This window comes from Coenobita brevimanus, chromosome 22 (assembly GCF_032717465.1).
Source record: "Coenobita brevimanus isolate Jiangsu-jjx chromosome 22, ASM3271746v2, whole genome shotgun sequence".
Lineage (NCBI taxonomy): Eukaryota > Metazoa > Arthropoda > Malacostraca > Decapoda > Coenobitidae > Coenobita > Coenobita brevimanus.
Genome location: NC_136975.1, coordinates 15,765,372 through 15,780,686, shown reverse-complemented (window position 1 = coordinate 15,780,686; position 15,315 = coordinate 15,765,372).

Below are 15,315 nucleotides of genomic sequence, written 5' to 3'. Positions count from 1 at the left end.
AAAGTTACAAAAAAAGCCTAAACTATAAAAAGGGAAATTATCAAGACCTAAAGAAGTACTTCTTAGAAGTTGATTGGGAAAATGAGCTTAGAGGACAAAATTTAAATGCTGTATATAAAAAATTCTGTGAATTTTATGAAATAGGAGTCTAGAAGTACATCCCACAGCACAAAGAAGCAGATAAGAAAATACAGAAATGGTTCAATACAGAATGTAAAAATTCAAAAAGAAAGAAGAGATTTGTTGTGGAATAGATACAGAAGACACAATAGTGAAAGGGCGTATAATAATTACAAACAGGCAAGAAACGATTATACAAGACTAAGGAGAGAAGCCCCAAAACATTTTGAGGAGGATATAATAAATAAAAGTAGTGATCAAGCAAAGCTGTTTAACAGCTACATCAGAAGCAAAACCAAAGTAAAAGATATAATACAATCCATTACGGACGAGGGAATCACTTATACACAAGAGAAAGATATTTGTGAAGCACTAAATAAGAATTTCCAATTAGTTTTTACAGAAGAAAAATTTTTGAGAGGAACTATGTGGAACATGCATGTCCACACATACTACCAGATATACAAATAGAAGAAAAAGTAATACAGGAGGAGTTAAGTAAATTAGACAGAGGAAAAGTAAGTGGTCCTGATGAAATTTCATGTTGAGTACTACGAGAATGTGCAAAGGAGTTAAGTAAACCATTATTTTTAATTTTCAAGAAATCCTTGAGTCAAGGTAAACTACCTGATATTTGAAAGAAAGCAAATATTGTCCCCTCATTCAAGAAAAGAAGTAGACAAAATCCACTCAACTACCGACCAGTATCACTGACCAGTGTTGTAAGCAAGGTATTAGAAAAGCTTATAAGAAAAACTTGGGTAAATCATCTAGAAGAACACAGTATGATAACAGAAAGACAGTTTGGCTTCAGAATAGGAAAATCATGTGTTACTAATCTGTTGAGCTACTATGACAGAGTAACAAACACAATACAGGAAAGAGAATGATGGGTGGACAGTATCTATTTAGATTACAAGGAAGCTTTTTGCACAGTTCCACACTAAAGACTTTTATGGAAACTGTCCCATCAAGGAGGAATTCGAGGCAAACTGTTTTGTTGGATGCAAGATTTTCTCATAAAAAGAGAAATGAGAACAGTACTAAGAGGAAACTACTCATCATGGAAAGAAGTGACTAATGGAGTACCACAGGGTTCAGTGCTGGGACCAATCATGTTTTTAGTGTATATAAATGATATAAACAGTAACACTGGAAATGAGAGCTATCTGAATATGATTGCAGATAATGCAAAAATACAAAGGAGAATTACTAGCACAGACTCTTGTAAAGAGCTACAAGAAGAATTAAATAAACTTCATGAATGGAGTAATACATGGCAAATGGAATTCAATGTGGACAAGTGTCATGTAATCAGGTTTGGTAAAAGTGGAAAAAGACCTGATTGGGATTATAAGTTAGGAAATAAAACCCTATACACATCAGAAAGAGAGAAGGACCTAGGTGTGATCATCAATAACAGAATAACTACGGCTGACCACATCAGCGAGAAGGTACGGAACATGTATACACTGCTTGCAAATATGAGAATAGCATTCACATACATAAATAAAGACATGCTAAGAAGGATAATAACATCTTTCATTAGACCAACCCTGGAATATGCATCAGTAGTCTGGAGTCCTCATCTCAAAAAACACCTAGACAAGATTGAAAAAGTTCAAAGGGCCGCTACAAGATGGATACCAAGTTTAAGGGACCTAAGCTACGAAGAAAGACTAAATAAACTGAATCTACCAACACTACAGGAGAGAAGGAAAAGAGGTGACATGATAATGCTAAATAAGTGCATATCAGGAAAGGAGAAAATAGACATAAATGATTACTTAATATATGGAGATGCATCAGCAAGAGGACACTGCAAAAAACTGCATAAGAAGAGAGGTGATAAAGACGCAATTAAATTCAGTTTCCCAAACAGAGCTATTGATCAATGGAATGCACTACCGAATAAAATAGTGTATGCCAAAACAATTCACAAATTTAAGGATATGTACGATAAATATGGTTTCAGACACGGGACAGTACGCACTTGACTCATTCCTGTAAAGATACAATTAGGTAGGTAAGAACACACACACATACACACACACACACACACACACACACACACACACACACACACATTTCCATTATATTAGAAAGATTCACTACTTGGCCATAAGGGTAATTTCCACACCTCCGTCTGACACACACACATACAAACATTCTCATCCTCCCTTATACATACTGGCTATTGCCTGGCAATATTTTTAAGCTGAGTGGAACCCCTGCATTCTAATGGGTTAATAAAATAACAGTTGTTTGCACATTCCCAGTCAATGGACGCACAAAGAATTATTAGCTGTTCATCGTTAGACAGTATTATTATTTGTTGCTAATTTGTTGGGTTAACTTATTTCCTTCAACATACCGTACAGCATTATTGCCTTCCGTATTGTTACCTTCCCTACCAACCAGAACAAAAACCCACCCAGGCCCCAGTGACCCTAAGAGTGAGCTAATGAGAAAGCAGATGATGGAGGGGTGATTGCATTGGCCCTGATTGTTAATTGTTCATTCACCCATCTACCCACCTACTTACTGGCCTACTCACCAGGAGGTACTAAGATGATAAAAAAAAAAAAAAAATGTCACAGTAGTGTAGGGATTAATGGAGAAAACAAAGAACTTAACTTGAACAATATATTTCAACTATATCGTAATGACTCGTGTATTTATTGGGCAGAGCAAATTTTATTTTGTCATACTAGATTTTGAGTTTTTCCTTCCTGCATTTTGTGATTGTTAGTTTACGTACATTTTATCCCCTTTGCCAGATTTAAAAAATATTCTTGTTACCGCCATGGAGCTATATTTCTTTGGTAGGTTAACAGCACATGATGTGGTAAGGCTTGGAGACACACACACACACACACACACACACACGTAGAGGGATTCAACCAAGTCGGAGGTGCGACATCGGCGCTCCGTACCGAACCAGCACGGACAGTGGCATTACCTAAATTAGTATCTTTGCATGAGTCAAGCTCTGTACTAGGTTAGACTAAATGATTTTTCATTATTAAAAGGAAAAATAATAAGTTTAAACAAGACTTGTTCAAACAGGAAAGAAAAACAAGACGAAAGAATATGCTGAGTCATCTGAGGTTTGTTTAAACTACAACAACACGGGGATTGTAAGTATATACTTTGCACTTTTAGTATTGCAAAATGGATACATCCTTTAGTAAACCAAATTTGGAAAAGAAAAGGGATAAAAGTAAAAAGCAAAGTGGTGATTTCTACTAAGAACTGGTTGAAGTGGAGACTCACAATAGACTGGTTGAACGTGTAAACAAACTAGAAATGGCTTTCAAAAATGAAATTGATGAAATAAAGAAGCAGATGCACTTGCAAAAGGAAGAAATAGAAAAACTAGGAAGGGAGGCCAATAAGAAAGACACAACCATCAGTGAACTAACAGTGGAACTGAGTACACTTAGGAAGAAAATGAGTGAAATGGCAAGTACAGTAGTCAATCACGAGAGAGTTATGGAAGAGTTCAAAAATGACACAGAGACAATTAGGCAAGTAAGCAGTCTTATTGACCAGAGCAGTGATATTGAGAAGATAACACAGGTGAATGAAGCTGTGCAAAGCTACAAAAATGATGTGGAAACCACGTATGCTGAAATGGTGAAAGTAAAGAAAGACTTAGAAACAAGGGTGGAGGAAAAAAGCATTAAAAAGGAAGTGAAAAGAATAATCCAAAACAATCCAAAGGTAGTCAGAGATTCAGTAGATATAAACAAATCTATAGTAATCACTGGTATAGAAGAGGAAGAAGTAAAAAACAAGATCACGAGACAAGAAGGAGATGGTAAATGTAATGAGCTTACTGAAGGAAGTATCAGAGGAAATCTGTAGTAAAGACATAGAGGAACACAAAAGGTTAGGGAAATATGAGAAAAGCAAGACAAGACCTCTAAAGGTGACTTTCCAGAGTGTAAACACTGTGGAGGAGTTACTAAAAAATGCAAAGAATCTTATGGAAAAAGAGGAGGTCAAAAATGTACGGATAAAAAGATGCCTAACACAAGAGGAACTGGAATTACTGAAAGAGAAAAGGGAGGAAGCAAAAACAAAAAATGAGGGAAGATCAGAAGAGAAGAATAAATTTTTTTACAAAGTAATAGGATTGCAGGTACGAAAGTGGTACACAAACAGGAAAGGAGGAAGGTAGTAGAACCATGTCATGACAAGTATATAAACAAGATGATAAAGTTGATGTACTTAAGTGTGGATGGAATGGTATCTAAATTACTAGAGATGAATGATTATGTCAGAGAAAATGAACCACATATAATATGCCTAACAGAAACAAAATTAACACCAAGGATATCCAATGACATACTAAACTTAGAAGAATACAATATATGGAGAAGAGACAGAAATGTTAAAAAAGGAGGAGGAATTATAATATTAGCTAAGAAAAATCTAAAAGTCAATGAAATAAAACTAGATATACCATCACAAATAGAACTGATTGCAGTAGAGATCAACACATCTGAAGGTAAAGTAATTATAGCCAATTTGTACATGCCACCCAGATCAAACACATGGGAAAGAGATGAATATGAGGACCTGGCAGAGAGTACAATTCAGAGTTTAAGATCATTACTACATAAAATGGAAGAGAAATCGGAAAGAATTATACTAACTGGAGATTTTAATACAAAATTAATATCAATTGGAATACTCTAGATATAATTAGCCGAAAAGCTGTTGGGACCAAAAGCTCCTGGATCTCGTACAAGAGTTCTTCCTAACGCAACATGTGAGGGAAACCACCAGAAAAAGAGGACTTGATGTACCTTCAGTGCTAGATCTAATATTTACTAGGCAAGAAAATGATATTGACAGTTTAATATATCACCCTCCACTCAGCAAAAGCGATCATGCAGTACTAAATTATAACTTCAGGATAGCATATGACATAGTAAACAACAATGATAGTTAGAAAAAGAGCCTAAACTATAAAAAGGGAGATTATCAAGACCTAAAGAAGTATTTCTTAGAAGTTGATTGGGAAAATGAGCTTAGAGGACACGATTTAAATGCTGTATATAAAAAATTCTGTGAATTTTATGAAATAGGAGTTCAGAAGTACATCCCACAGCACAAAGCAGCAGATAAGAAAATACAGAAATGGTTCAATACAAAATGTAAAAAATCAAAAGAAAGAAGAGATTTGTTGTGGAATAGATACAGAAGACATAATTGTGAAAGGGCGTATAATAATTACAAACAGGCAAGAAACGAATATACAAAAATAAGGAGGGAAGCCCAAAAACAGTTTGAGGAGGATATATTAAATAAAAGTAGTGATCAACCAAAGCTGTTTTACAACTATATCAGAAGCAAAACCAAAGTAAAATATATAATACAATCAATTACGGACGAGGGAATCACTTATACACAAGAGAAGGATATTTGTGAAGCACTAAATAAGAATTTCCAATTAGTTTTTACAGAAGAAAAATATTTTGATTGGGACTATGTGGAACATGCATGTCCACACATACTACCAGATATACAAATAGAAGAAAAAGTAATACAGGAGGAGTTAAGTACATTAGACAGAGGAAAAGCAAGTGGTCCTGATGAAATTTCATGTTGGGTTCTACGAGAATGTGCAAAGGAGTTAAGTAAACCATTATTTTTAATTTTCAAGAAATCCTTGAGTCAAGGTAAACTACCTGATATTTGGAAGAAAGCAAATATTGTCCCCTTATTCAAGAAAGGAAATAGACAAAATCCACTCAACTACCGACCAGTATCACTGACCAGTGTTGTAAGCAAGGTATTAGAAAAGCTTATAAGAAAAACTTGGGTAAATCATCTAGAAGAACACAGTATGATAACAGAAAGACAGTTTGGTTTCAGAAAAGGAAAATCATGTGTTAATAACCTGTTGAGCTACTATGACAGAGTAACAAACACAATACATGAAAGGGAAGGATGGGTGGACAGTATCTATTTAGATTTCAAGAAAGCTTTTGACACAGTACCACACCAAAGACTTTTATGGAAACTGTACCATCAAAGAGGAATTCGAGGCAAACTGTTTTATTGGATGCAAGACTTTCTTATAAAAAGAGAAATGAGAACAGTACTAAGAGGAAACTACTCATTATGGAAAGAAGTGACTAATAGAGTACCACAGGGTTCAGTGCTGGCACCAATCATGTTTTTAGTGTATATAAATGATATAAACAGTAACACTGGAAATGAGAGCTCTCTGAATATGTTTGCAGATGATGCAAAAATACAAAGGAGAATTACTAACACAGACTCTTTTAAAGAGATACAAGAAGAATTAAATAAACTTCATGAATGGAGTAGTACATGGCAAATGGAATTCAATGTGGACAAGTGTCATGTAATCAAATTTGGTAAAAGTGGAAAAAGACCTGATTGGGATTATAAGTTAGAAAATAAAACCCTATACACATCAGAAAGAGAGAAAGACCTAGGTGTGATCATCAATAACAGACTATCTCCAGCTGACCACATCAGCAAGAAGGTACGGAACATGTATACACTGCTTGCAAATATGAGAATAGCATTCACATACATAAATAAAGACATGCTAAGAAGGATAATAACATCATTCATTAGACCAACCCTGGAATATGCATCAGTAGTCTGGAGTCCTCATCTCAAAAAGCACATAGACAAGATTGAAAAAGTTCAAAGGGCCGCTACAAGATGGATACCAAGTTTAAGGGACCTAAGCTATGAAGAAAGACTAAATAAACTGAATCTACCAACACTACAGGAGCGAAGGAAAAGAGGTGACATGATAATGCTATATAAGTGCATATCAGGGAAGGAGAAAATAGACATAAATGATTACTTAACACATGTAGAAGCATCAGCAAGAGGACACTGTAAAAAACTGCATAAGGAGAGAGGTAATAAAGACATAAGGAAATTCAGTTTCCCAAACAGAGCAATTGATCAATGGAATGCACTACCGAATGAAATAGTGTGTGCCAAAATAATTCACAAATTTAAGGAATTGTACGATAAATATGGTTTAAGGCATGGGACGGTACGAGCTTGATTCATTCCTGTAAATATACAATTAGGTAAGAACAATTAGGTAGGTAAGAACACACACACACACACACACACACACACACACACACACATACACACAAACACACACACACACACACACACACACACACACACACACACACACACACACACACACACACACACACACACACACACACACACATAGTCAGAAAAGTACATAATTATACTTTCACATACACTCTGTTTCACGCTGTATGAAACTCATGTTTGAAACAAATGACAAGAGAAAGCGAGAGGACCTTGTAACGAGTATTTATGTAAATGATTGTGTGTGTGTGTGTGTGTGTGTGTGTGTGTGTGATTGCAAAGTGGGTGAACGTCAGAATGGACGCATTAACCCGCGTCATCCCTTCGACGTGAATTAACGTCCACACGCTTTGTCACTGCCAATCCCGTCGACGTACATAAACGTGAATCAATTGCAAGGTCCCTAATTTGCACAATTTTCAATTTTCGCGAGTGATTTTTGGTACGTATACACGGGACACCTTCCTCTACAAGATGCCAGGCAGGGACAATGCCTTACCCAGCATGACCTCCCCCATCCCCTGCATGCCATTGTCTCAGCAATTCACCTGTTATCAGTGACCTGGCCAGTAAAGCCATGTCATGCCATGGTACGAAATTAAGGGCCAGAATGATTCCCCAATCGATGACAATGTGGTGGACAAACTTTACATAGCATTAGAGGAAGAAACAGTCAGAAATGATGATCAGGTAATATGGCAAAAAAAGGTCAGGTATGGTGATGAGTTAGTGAGTGAAACAATGCTTATAATGCCTATATTACTGTTTGAAAACCAATATACTCTCATACTACATATAAATTCGTACCAAGTAAATAAATAAATACCGTTTATGAGTGGTGTGAAATAGTTACCCTCCCATAGAACTCGTTTTCTTTGGTGCCAGCCTGTTAGAAAACCCAGTAAGGTAAGGAGGTACTGCTACCTGGATCGAGTATTTTAAACCTCAGGTGAGCGATTTCTCTATGAATTTTCGATGTTTCTCACCAAAAGCGGAGGTTTGAGCCAAAATTTTTTTTTTCCAAAATTGGTCGGGATTGGGGGGAGTCAGTGGTGGAAAAGTGGTCAGGATGGGACGGGTTAAAATAATGGTAGACATCTATATTCTCTCTCTATCTCTCTCTGCCAATTCTTGCCACATTGTAAAGCTGTCCTCGCAAGTCGATTACAGAATTACAAATTACTCATATAAAAGACTGGATATTTTACTATACCTCATACCAATTAATCTGGCCAGGCATGTATGGCAACACTGTTCCTGCTGAGATTCTGATTGGCTGGAGATGTTTGTTCGATTTCGTTGTTGCTTAAACCGATACTTTCTTTATTATCAGATATGATACTAAGATTATCGAAAATACAATCGTCAAAAGCAATAAGAAATTCGTTATATACGTAACAACAATGAAATTTTCGTAGGAAGATAGAAATATGAGTCAACAAAGTATTATAACAGTCCAAGTCAAGGTCAGCATTCGAACAATTCCTTTAAATCTCCGACACTCGATAATGTAACAAAATTAAGGAAACTTGCATTGGTGTAACACACATTTAAATTTTAAGATCAGTCCGCACCCTTAAATTGTGCCACAACTCTGAATAATTAAACATTCTAATGAAAAGACGAGTTGTGCGGAAAGGGAGGTTTGAAAAAATTGCGAAATTCAAAGTAGGCTAAAGGAAAACTATTTCATTATATCTCCTCTTTTATCACAGTACAGGCTGATCTTAAAATTTAAATGTGTGTTACACCAATGCATAGATTAAGCAGGTTTCCTTAATTTTCTGTTATATTATCGAGTGTCGGAGATTTAAAGGAATTGTTCGAATGCTGACCTTGACTTAGACTGTTATAATACTTTGTTGACTCATATTTCTATCTTCCTACGAAAATTTCATTGTTGTTAAGTATATAACGGATTTCCTATTGCTTTTGACGATTGTATTTTCGATAAACTCAGTATCATATCTGATAATAAAAAGAGTATCAGTTTCAGCAACAACGAAATCGAACAAACACCTCCAGCCAATCAGAATCTCAGCAGGAACAGTGTTGCCATACATGCCTGGCCAGATTAATTGGTATGATGTATAGCAACATATGACTGCAAAATCAGTAAAGAATTTAGAAAAACTGGATTTTTTTTTTTTTTCAGGATTGCGGTTGCTGGAGCGAACTGATGGCGGTAGGTCAATAGAAAAAAATGTTTACATCTGTATAGGTGGAAAGGATTTTTTTTTTTTTTCATAGTAGTGTCTGCAAGAAAGGATGAGGATGAGGAGAAGAAGGAGGAGGAGGAGAAGAAGTAAAAGAAGAGGCATACATTTATGCATAACGACTCCATGAGGGTCACTAAAACAAAGTTGGATGATAATAAACCCACATTAAAATTTAGCACATCATGGAAAATGTCAGATGAGGGAAACCTGTTTATTATAGATGGCAATGATGCTAACAGATGCAACATGATAACTATAAACTGCAGATGGAAGATGTCTGTAAGACAAGTCATCGAGAGTTAGCGAGCCGAAGGAAGGGGAAAGGAAGGGACATGAAAGGAGAGAGGAGGGAGGTGAAGGTAGGAGAGAGGGATGGATGTAAGGGAAGGGGATGGTGAGAAAAAAAAGGGGAGAAAGGGGAGAAGGAGGCTGGAGGGTTTAGTTTGATAGCTGCGCGATGGCAGGATCTCGCACCGCTTACAGATGGTCACAAGAAAAACTTGGGATGGCCAGCAGAGGACGAGGTGAGGACGGAATAGAAGTAGGAGGAAGTGCTAGGGAAAACAAGATACAAACAATGAACGTGAGAAGGGGAGTGTGAAAGGTAAGTAAAGTCAGGAGAGAGAGGGAAGAGCAGTAGGATATATATATATATATATATATATATATATATATATATATATATATATATATATATATATCGCTTCATTAGCCCTCAGGACTTGTTCCTGACCATCCCTTCTTTGTTCTTTTTTTTTTTTTTCAGTGTTTCAGTAACAGAGAGAGTAGGCCAGCATGCTCACCAATACAAGTTTCTCTAACTGTCTTCACCAAACTACATGCTCATTACACACTAAACTTCCATTAAAAAAAAAAAAAAGGGTGTCTAATAACCAAGCCTCGGATCCGTTGGGGGGGGGGGCAATTAATGCCCCCATCAAGAACCCCTCTCCCTGAGACAACTCAACGAGTTGCCTGGAGCCATTATCTGACTCACTTCTTCATTTCTGCAACATTCTCTGCATTTCCTCTAATTTTATCTCTGTTGAGCACCATCTCTCCTCCTCTAAACCTCACCTTCTCTTCTTAACCCGCCCCGTCCCGGAGGCGTGAATTCATGTTCTCACATGATGTGCACTCATATCCCGGAGACGTAAATTAACGCGGCAACATTGCAGTGACATTGCAAGGTCCCTAATTTGCACAATTATCAATTTTTGCGAGTGATTTTTGGCACGTATACACAGGACACCTTCCTCTACAAGATGCCAGGCAGGGACAATGCCTTACCCAGCATGACCTCCTCCCCCCCCTGCATGACCTTTTCTCAGCAATTCACCTGTTATCAGTGACCTGGCCAGTAAAGCCATGTCATGCCACGGTACGAAATTCAGGGCCAGAGTGATTCTCCAATCGATGACAATGTGGAGGACAAACATTAGAGGAAGAAACAGTCAGAAATGATGATCAGGTAATGTGGCAAAAAAAGGTCAGGAATGGTGATGAGTTAGTGAGTGAAACAATGCTTATAATGCCTATATTACCGTTTGAAAACCAATATACTCTCGTACTACATATAAATTCGTACCAAATAAATAAATAAATACCGTTTATGAGTGGTGTAGAATAGTTATCCTCCCATAGAACTCGTTTTCTTTGCAGCCAGCCTGATAGAAAACCCTATAAGGTAAGGAGGTACTCCTACCTGGATCGAGTATTTTAAACCTCAGGTGAACGATTTCTCTATGAATTTTCGATGTTTCTCGCCAAAAGTGGATGTTTGAGCCCCCCCCAAAAAAAGGTCCAAAAATGTCGGGACTGGGGCATACCACAGCCCAGAAAACGTCGGGATGGGGCAGGTTAACTGAAACTCAGCTGTCTGAGGCAACTGATAGCATAGTCTGCATCCTCCTACTTTCTGTACTGTATACTCATTTCAAAGCCAAAGGTGGCTGTTCTGTACATGTACGCAATGACTTATCTTGCTTTCGTGTTCCTGAACTTGATTCTTCTCAATTCTCTACTCTCTGGCTTCGGCTTTCCTGTCATTCTCTGACGAAATATATCTGTGCTGTTTACTTATCCCCTGATTCTACTGACTACGAAAAATTCGTCCACTATCTTATTTCAGTGACAGAACATATCCTATCCGTTTTTTCTTTCTCTGAAATCTTCATTTTAGGAGATTTCAATGTGCAGCATCACCTTTGGCTCTCCTTCCCTTTCACTGATTAACCTAGTGAACAAGACTACATCTATTCTATCCTTAATGACCTAGTGCAGTTTGAACAGCACCCTACCCGTATCTCTGACCGCCTTGGAGGGAGTTCCAGCATACTGGACCTCTTCCTTACAACTAATCCTTCTAATTACATTGTTGATCTTTTTCTCTGCGCTGGGCTCTTCCAATCACAACCTTAATACTTTAATCTGTCCTATTGCTCCAGTACGGCCTGTAGACCCTTCAACGAAATGTTGGTTGTTGCACTTTGGGGCTGCTGATTGGGAGACCCTCAGACAGTACTTCTTTGATTTTCCCTGGAATGATTATAGTTTCCATGACAAGGAGCCATCTGAATGTGCTATGCACATTACGGAGGTTATTCCCTCTGGCATGGAAGCATATATTCCCTTCTCGTATCCCCTGACTAATGCAAAAAAGCGTTAGTTTAATCACGCTTGTTCTAAAGCTGTCCACAACAAGGAGAAGGCCTGTAAAAGGTACCGGAGCCAACCCATCACTGAATCACATCTTTTTTTATATTTCTGCCTGGAAATGTGCTAAGTCTGTTCTTCGCTCTGCTAAAAATAATTTCATCCATACTAAATGCTGTCAACTTTCCTACTCGAATTCTTCCTGCTCCTTTTGGCACTTTGCCAAAAACCTTTCTAACAACTTCATCTCATTATCCTTCCCTCCTGTTTTCTGCTCTGACGGCTATGTAGCTATTTCTTTTACTGATAAAGCAGATCTGTTTGCTCAGAGTTTCTCCTCCAATTCCACCTTAGACGATTCCGGTGCTGTTCCTCCATCACTTCCCCCCTTTGGCTTCCTCATTGCTGACATTAAAATTTACTCATCTGATGTATTTTCTGCCGTCACTGGCCACAATACTATTAAGACATATGGGGCCTGATGGAGTCCCTCCTGTTGTCCTCAAGAACTGTGCTGCAGTGCTTACACCCTGCCTAGGTAAACGCTTTTGCCTTTCTCTATCAACTTGTACCTTTCATTCTTGCTGGAAGTTTGCCATTCAGCCAGTCCCAAAGAAAGGTGACCATTCCCAACCCTCTAACTATCGCCCGGTGGCTTTAACATCCTGTGTCTCGAAAGTTTTCCAGTCGGTATTTAAGAGAAAAGTTTTAAAACCTCATCCTTATCATAACGTTCTTTTTGATCGTAAGTATGGGTTCCACCAGGGACGCTCCACTGGCGATATTCTCACCTACCTTTCAGACTCCTGGTCATCCTTCTCTCAGGACTTTGGCGAACGCTTTACCACTGCACTTGACATCTGAAAGGCTTTCGATCTAGGCTGGCATAAATCTTTAAATTTCAAACTGCCCTCTTACGATTTCTATCCTTCTAGCTGTGCCTTCATGTACAGCATCCTTTTTGGTTGTTCTATACCTGTTGTAGTAGACGGCCACCGTTCTTCTAGATCTATAACAGTGGTGTTACTCAGGGCTCTGTCCTTTCACCAAATCTCTTCCTTTTATTCATCGATGACCTTCTAAGCTGTACTGTTCATCTAACCCTATCCACTCATACGCTGATGATTCCACCCTTCACCTTTCCATTCTGTTCCCTCAACGTCCATTTCAGCAGTTACTTAAACAAACAAGGGATGAGGCTAAGGAGGGTAAAAGTAAATCTTGTTGTTTTTAATGCATCAAAAACTCAGTTCTTACACTTATCGACCCAACAAAATCTTCCACAGGAATACCCACTAATGTTTAATAATATCCAGCTCAATTTTGCATCATCCTTAAACGTACTTGGGGGTTTCATTCTCTCGAGACTTATCTTGGAAAGATCATATTACATCTCTTATAAAATATGTTTCCAAAAGATTGGGTGTGCAAAACCAACTCTGCACCATCAACCCTGCACAGTTGTTGACCTTATAGACGGGTTTTATTCGCCCTTGTGTAGAGTACAACTCTCATTTGTGGGGAGGCTTCACACATATATCTCATCTCAACAAGGTGGAGTCAAAGACTTTTCATCTCATTAACTCTCCTTTTCTTACTGGCTCCCTTCAACCTTTGTTTCTTCGTTGAACGGTTTCATCTTTAACTCTTTTTTATCGCTACATCAATGGTCACTGCTTCTCTGAACTGTATGCTTGCATCCCTCCACCTCTAAGATGGGCACATACCACCCGTCTAGCAACAAACGCTCATCGTTTTTCTGTCCAACTCTACAATGCAAGAGTTAACCGATACTCCCAGTCCTTCATTATGCAACAGGTCAACTCCGGAACTGTCTCCGTCTGTCTGTATTTCCTGCTTCCTATGATCTCCAGTCTTCAAACGCAGAGTATCCAGGCATCCCGAAATGAATGGATCGTGAATTTGGCTCTCGTTTGCTTTTTTTTTTTTCTTGGATGGAACGTTTTGCTGTCATAAAAGACTTTGTATAAACTTGTAGTGGAGTTTTGTAGATTAGTTATACATATATTAAAGTTGTGGACGAGCGGTTGTTATACTTGAGTAGCTTTGTAAGTAGAAAATCTTCGTTCCCATTTGTCATGCAATGACAGGAGAGGTAAAGATGAGTATGGGACTATTTTTATTTGTCTTGGAAATATTAACAAAGTCTCTCACACACGAGTGAAGTTAAGTAGAGTCCCGCCTGCTACCTCACTGTCTCGCTCTCTCTCTCTTCCAAGTTGCTAAGCCTTCCTCCTTACACCCTGCCGATTCTATGGCCTCTCTCCTTCTGACTCTGTTTCCTAAATTCTGGTGTAGCAGGGGTCGTGTCACGTGTGTTACACTGTGGTTGGAAAGTTCTAGAAGCCTGTGTGTGAGTATGTGTGTATGTGTGTGTATGGTCACGAAGCGCTGTCGTGTGCCTATAAAGCATTCCATGGGTTAAGAGTGTGTAAGCATGTTTAGCATTGCTCGATTCTCGCAGACACAATACCTTCTCATCATCTGACTTCCTGCTTCTATCTGTCTCTCTATCTATCTATTTATCTATTATGATTTGTAATTATAATATGGAGACCTGACATTGCTCGGCCCACGCAGCTGAAGGTCCTCCGACAGCAATCATCATTGACATATGCTAATCTATTAGTACATAATATTGATTATAATATTGTATACATATAACATTCATAGTAAATTGCAATGATTCAGTAATATTACATTTTAAACAAGTTGTATACATATTTGAATGAATGCAATGGTTGTTGTATGACATTTTGTGAGATGTGTATGTATAACAGACATACGCATACGAGTATAATTGTGCAATGGTAATACTGCTAGGTTATACATTACATATTGAGTTATCCCTTTAGTAATGTCTAATATTTCACCTAACTTGTATGATGATACTGGTAATACAGAATTGTGGTATAGTTGTATGATTTATAATATTGTAGTAACATTGTGGTAATACATAATTGTAACATTGTGAATTATTACATAATTATATTGTAATTGTTACATTGAAGTAACATTGTAGTAATACATAATTGTAACATTTTATGAATTGTTACATAATATTGTGGTAATGCATAATTGTGCTGGCCTTATAATTGTAGTTACATTTTGTTAATGCAACTGTTACATAATTGTGTTGGCCTTAAAATTGTAGTTAAAGTTA